At 43.4% G+C, this 6,623-nt stretch overlaps 1 pseudogene; it reads left to right on the top strand.

Annotated features, from left to right (window-relative positions):
- Positions 1 to 932: 932 nt before the first annotated feature.
- Positions 933 to 1,982, top strand: LOC103695309 (glyceraldehyde-3-phosphate dehydrogenase pseudogene; annotated as a pseudogene).
- Positions 1,983 to 6,623: the final 4,641 nt, after the last annotated feature.

Below are 6,623 nucleotides of genomic sequence, written 5' to 3' on the forward strand. Positions count from 1 at the left end.
ACCATAGAGTAGTAGTGATAAAAACTGCATGGTACTGGAACATAGACAGACGGGTTGACAAATGGTATAGAATTGAAGACCCACACATGCACACTTGATCTTTGACAAAAAAGCCAAAATATACAATGGAAAAAAGAAAGCATCTTCAATAAATGGTGCTGGTCTAACTGGCAGTCAGTATGTAGAAAAATGAAAATAGATCTACATTTGTCACCTTGCACAAAGATCAAGTCCAAGTGGATCAAGGATCTCAACATAAAACCAGATACATTGAATCTAATAGAAGAGAAAGTGGGAAAGAGCCTCAGACACGGGGAAATTTCCTAAACAGAACTCCAATGTCTCAGGCTCTAAGATCAAGAATTGATAAATGGGACCTCATGAAGTTGGAAAGCTTCTGTGAGGCAAAGGGCATAATCAATAGGACAAATTGGCAACCTACAGATTGGGAAAAAAAAATCTTCACTAACCCCACATCCGATAGAGGGCTAATATTCAAAATGTATAAATAACTCAAGAAGCTAGCCACCAAAAAACCAAACAAGCTGACTAAAAAATGGGGTATAGAACTAAACAGAGAATTTACAACAGAGGAATCTCAAATGGGTGAGAAGCTCTTAAAGAAATGTTAAAAATCCTTAGTGATCAGGGAAATGCAAATCAAAATGACCCTGAGACTCTACCATACACCAATCAGAATGACTAAGATAAAATGTTGGGGGAGGGCGGTAATGGGGGGAGGACGGGGAGGGGAACCCCCTTGTAGAAGGGGAGGGGGTAGGGGCTAGGGGGATGTTGGCCTGGAAACCGGGAAAGCTAATAACAATTGAAATGTAAATAAGAAATACCCAATTTAATAAAGATGGAGAAAAAAAAGGCACTCTGCTCCTCCCTGTTCCAGAGACAGCGGCATCTTCTCATGTGGTGCCAGCCTCGTCTCATAGACAAGATGGTGAAGGTCGGTGTGAACGAATTTGGCCGTATTGGGCGCCTGGTTACCAGGGCTGCCTTCTGCTCTGCGTCTGGCAAAATGGACATTGTTGCCATCAACGACCCCTTCATTGACCTCAACTACATGGTCTACATGTTCCAGTATGACTCTGCCCATGGCAAGTTCAACGGCACAGTCAAGGCTGAGAATGGGAAGCTTATCACCAACGGGAAGCCTATCACCATCTTCCAGGAGCGAGATCCCGCTAACATCAAATGGGGTGATGCTGGTGCTGAGTATGTCATGGAGTCTACTGGAGTCTTCACCACCATGGAGAAGGCTGGGGCTCACTTGAAGGGTGGGGCCAAAAGGGTCCTCATCTCCGCCTCTTCAGCAGATGCCCCCATGTTTGTGATGGGTGTGAACCACGAGAAATATGACAACTCCCTCAAGATTGTTAGCAATCCTTGTACCAAAACTTGTTAGCATCCTGTACCACCAACTGCTTAGCCACCCTGGCCAAGGTCATCCATGACAACTTTGGCATTGTGGAAGGGCTCATGACCACAGTCCATGCCATCACTGCCACTCAGAAGACTGTGTATGGCCCCTCTGGAAAGCTATGGCGTGATGGCCATGGGGCAGCCCAGAATATCATCCCTGCATTCACTGGGGCTGCCAAGGCAGTGGGCAAGGTCATCCCAGAGCTGAATGGGAAACTCATGGGCATGGCCTTCTGTGTTCCTACCTCCAGTGTATCCGTTGTGGATCTGACATGCCATCTGGAGAAACCTGCCAAGTATGATGACATCAAGAAGGTGGTCTGAGGGCCCACTAAAGGGCATCCTGGGCTACACTGAGGACCAGGTTGTCTCCTGAGACTTCAACAGCAACTCCCACTCTTCCACCTTTGATGCTGGGGCTGGAATTGCTCTCAATGACAACTTTGTAAAGTTCATTTCCTGGTATGACAATGAATATTGCTACAGCAACAGGGTGGTGGACCTCATGGCCTACATGGCCTCCAAGGAGTAAGAAACCCTGGACCACCCACCCCAGCCCAGCAAAGATACTGAGAGCAAGAGAGAGACCCTCAGTTGCTGAGGAGTCCCCATCCCAACTCAGCCCCCAACACTGAGCACCTCCCTCAGAATTCCATCCCAGACCCCATAATAACAGGAGGGGCCTAGGGAGCCCTCCGTTCTCTCTTGAATACCATCAATAAAGTTCGCTGCGCCCACAAAAAAAAAGATGGAGAAAAAAACTCAGGTGACAACAGATGCTGGCAAGGATGTGGAGAAAGAGGAACACTCCTCCATTGTTGGTGGGATTGCAGACTGGTACAACCATTCTGGAAATCAGTCTGGAGGTTCCTCAGAAAACCGGCATCAGTTGACTCTTAACCAAAGATTGATATCTCAGATGCGCTTGCCTTTTGTAGATGAGCTTTTAAAAAGAGGGTCTGGCTGTGCTTTTCTGGAAAAGTTTTACTAGCTTTCAAGAATTGAGCAGCTATGACTTGAGGAGGGTCACATGACAAGGACCTATGGAGTGACTTCTGGAGAAGAGAGCAATCTGGGGCTGGCAGCAAGTGGGTGTCAGCTTTAGTCACAGAACTGCGTGGAAATGAGTTCTGCCAATAGCTGAGAGTCTGGGAAAGAGTCCCATCTCAGATGAGACTGCTGCTCTGGCTGGCAGTTCAAGTTCAGCACAATGAGACTCAGAGGGGTTCCGCAGATGGCCAGATAAGAAATTGGTACAGCAATAGAAAACCAACAGGACTTGTATTTTCCAACTACAAAAATTTTAATTTATTTACTTGCCTCTAATTCATATCCTTTTTCATATAACTCAAACATTATACTAGTTTTAGCTTTTCAAATGACTCATGTTTTGCTTAATCTTTCATGCTCTTATTGACTGTTGTTTTTTTTTGTTTTTTGAATGTAAGGCAGTGTCTTCTGTTCATGAGGAATCAGGACGTTAGTCTTTCAACTCCACTTTCCTTTTGGCTGCTTTTGCTTGTGGTTTACAGAGAAGCCCAGCTTCAGCTGGGGGAGCAGAAGGACATGAAGGTGTGCAGCACGAGGTTACTGCATGTGACAGTGCAGCACACGCGCTCCGAGCAAGCGTTTATTAGGGAAAAGTCCTTTTGTAACGCGAGGTTCTTTGAAATAGAGTGTATGTGCTTGCAGTTTGACAAAACTCAGCTGCCCTGACTGTGAAGCTATCACCTTCCCAGGAAAGGCCAAGAGAGATGGTGCGTGCTGTGGGGCAGCAGGCTGTGAAAGGTATCCTGATTTCTGGCTGAGATAGGTCAAATCCGCAGGGGACCCTAAGGAAAGGCGGCAGGAACATTCCCAGTCTCCTAAGGAGATCAGGCCCCTCTCACATACCTCACGTAGGCTCAAGACAGACAGATCGGTCATGTAGAAGCAGGACCAACCCCCCAGATATGTAGATGAGGTACTCCCAAGCTCTCAGGTCAAACCAATAGGAAGTACCTGCTTTCAAACACTGACCTATCCCGAAACTGTACTTAAGAATCCCATTGAGAAGGATTACAGGTGTGCAGGAATCATTCCATTGTCCTAGAGCTTCTGTCATAAGAGTTGTAACACCACCGCTTTGGGGGAAGAGATCTGCTCTCCCAAAATCACTGCCAGAAGCTCCCCTGCACCCCTTGCCAGCTAGTCAGCCTCCTGCTGGCTCAGCCTGGCCTGAACTGAAGTGACAGAGGTGGAACAGCACCAACAGCAGAGTTAGCAGAAAGCAGTTCCTTCTCCCTTCCTAGGTTCTCCCCTTCGCCTGAACCCACGCACCTAGCGGGACCAGAGATCTCTGTGGAAAGCCTCCAGGCTGAAGCCCCACGGTGTAGGAACTCTGCTTAGGTGCTGAAGAGATACTATTAATTTCTGAGATGGAGAAAGCTCGGTACAGGTTAATTTAACGTTGGGAAGGTTCAGAGCTTCAGCTGCATCCACTGGGGACTCCTGATGTCACTGTGTCTCCCCATCTTTACTGTACATGTGACTTCTGCTACTTCCCGGTAGAGTTCTTTGCATACATTATGGAGAATATAACACACATAGTGATGATGCTCAACATTTCTTAATATATCAGGCTGGAATGTATTTATTAATCATTTATTCATTAATTATTTACTAAGTTAGCATACAAAGTAACAGATTTCATTATGGCTTTAAAATGTAATTGAATTTAGATTTATGTGTATAAGTATTTTGTTTGTATGTATGTATGTGTATCATATGCATGCTTGGTGCCTGAGGCAGCCAGAAGTGGGAATTGTATCTTCTAACCCCAGAACTGTAGTTTTGGATGGCTCAAGACACTGTGTAGGTGTTGGGATCTAAGCCCTGGTTTTCTGCAAGAGCAGCAAGTGTTCCTAACTGATGAGCCACTTCTCTAGTTCCTCATTAAGACATTTCATACACACTTTGCTTTTATTTCTCTTCCTCATTCTCTGCTCATTCTTTTGCTCACTTCTTGCTGGTCCTTTTCCTCCTCATGCATAGTCTACATTCTGTTCTTACGTCACATGTGTTTTACTCTCTCTCATTGTCTCCTTTCAAGTTTCAAGACGTTCTCCTACATGCAAACCTACGCTCCCAGTTTCTGTTTGTGAGAGACAGCATGTAGCGCTTGACTTTCTGTACCTGTATTATTCTCTCAACACAAGGATTTCTAGTTTTCGGCACTATTCTGTAAATGTCATTTTTCTTTTTGAGAAACTGCCTTTTACAGAGATCTTTGAAAGTCCTGTAACACCTCCTTCTGTATATGCCAGGGTCCTGCCATTAAAAATCACTTCGGTGACAAAAATTGTATTTTGGGTTTGGTTTTATGTTGATTTTGAAAGTTAGTCTCACAAGTAGCATTTCCAACATTGTAATTGCAACCATGTTTTAAATTCCACAGAGAAGAAAGTAACTGTGGATGATTTAAGCAAAAGAGATTCCAAAGGAGTCGTGGGAACTGATGGAGCATTTAGAGAGCTAGGTTGAGAAACACGATGCCATCACTAAAGCACAGTGGAGTTACACACTGGGGTAGGTACAGAAAAAAAAACTGGTTCCTTAGAGAGACACTATAGGAACTTCTATATTTTCCATAGAAGGTTTGGGTAATGTACCTTGATTTCATTATAGACCCCCTTCCACAACATAAAGTCCATATGTCTTTGAAAGGACTTTGGAATAAAAAAACCACCCCAAACTCTTTAAATTAGGTTAGAATCTTCAAGATGATTCATCTGGTAGACTCCAAGCCTTGTGGCCTGTGTTAGATCCCTTGGACCTACTGGTGGATGGGAAGAATAACTTCTACAAGTTGTCCTCTGACTATCATGTCTGTGTTGGCATGTCCACACATGCACCCCTATGAAAGAAAAAATTTTTTAAGGCTAATTCTGAGAAAGTATGCTAATGGCAGAACTTTCTTAGTTTTACCAACATTTTTGTAACATTTTGTTCAACCCACAAGCAAACAGAATATATGTGTGTGTATGTGTATGTATGTATGTATGTATGTATGTATGTATGTATATACATGATATTAAGACAAGATTCCTTGCTTTACTTTGTTCTTGGAGATAGCATCTTGCTATGTAACTCAGGCTGGCCTTGACCTCTTGATCTTCTTCCTGAATACTGGGATTATATATATACAACTTCACAAAATTCCTGTTAAATCTGCTTAACATAGTTCCAACCAGCATATGGCCAAATTATAGCAATAGACTTCATTTTATATGCACTGTTATTTATGAAACAAACAGAAAGCTTGTCTCTCTCTCAGTACTCACTTAAGACATAAAAGACGTTGATGCACAAATGCAAAAGCATAGAAACACACGTTCCTTACAGCATTTTTTTTTTCTTTTTTAAAAGTTAAACATACCATTAAAGACTGGATGCATCTGGCAAATCACAATGAGCAGATCAAGGAACTGTCGCCCGATTTTGTGGGAGTCTCTGAAGCTGAACACGTGCAGCAGTTAGTTCTGTAGTGCTGTCAGGAACATTCTGGCAATGAGTAGTGAAGTCTGGCATCTTATTTGTGGGTAAATATGTTTTGTATATTAACAAGGAGAAGAAGACAAATGGATTCTTCCCTTACAGAAAACTTGATGATTAGAAAATCGTTTTAAATCCGGGAATTAAAAATTCAAAAGTAACACATAATTAAATCCAATGTATTTTTCTCTGAACAGTTTAATCTTTATCTTAAAGAAAGCATCAGATGCCTTGAATCTGGAGTTACAGAGAGCTGTGAGCTTCCTTGTGGGTGCTGGGAATAAAATTCAGGTCACTGGAAGAACAACACATGCAAACATTGAAATTGTCTTTTTTTATATAAAATTCTTCTCTCATATATTACCTTCTTACTCCAGTTTCCCCTTTGTCCTCTCACCCCCAGTCCCTCCCCTCCATCTCGACTACCAATCCACTCCTCCTCCATTTCCCTTCAGAGAAGGGCAGACCTCCCAGGGACATCACTAAACATGGCATATCAATTTGTAATAAGACTGGGCACCATTCCTCATATTAAGGCTAGATAAGGCAATCCAGTAGGAAGAAAAGGGTTTCAAAAAGCAGGCATGGTTCAGAGACAGACCCCACTCCCACGTTAGGAACTCCACAAGAAGACCAAGCTGCACAACCATAACACA

Source organism: Rattus norvegicus, chromosome 6 (genome assembly GCF_021556685.1).
Source record: "Rattus norvegicus strain SHRSP/BbbUtx chromosome 6, alternate assembly SHRSP_T2T, whole genome shotgun sequence".
Classification (NCBI taxonomy): Eukaryota; Metazoa; Chordata; class Mammalia; order Rodentia; family Muridae; genus Rattus; species Rattus norvegicus.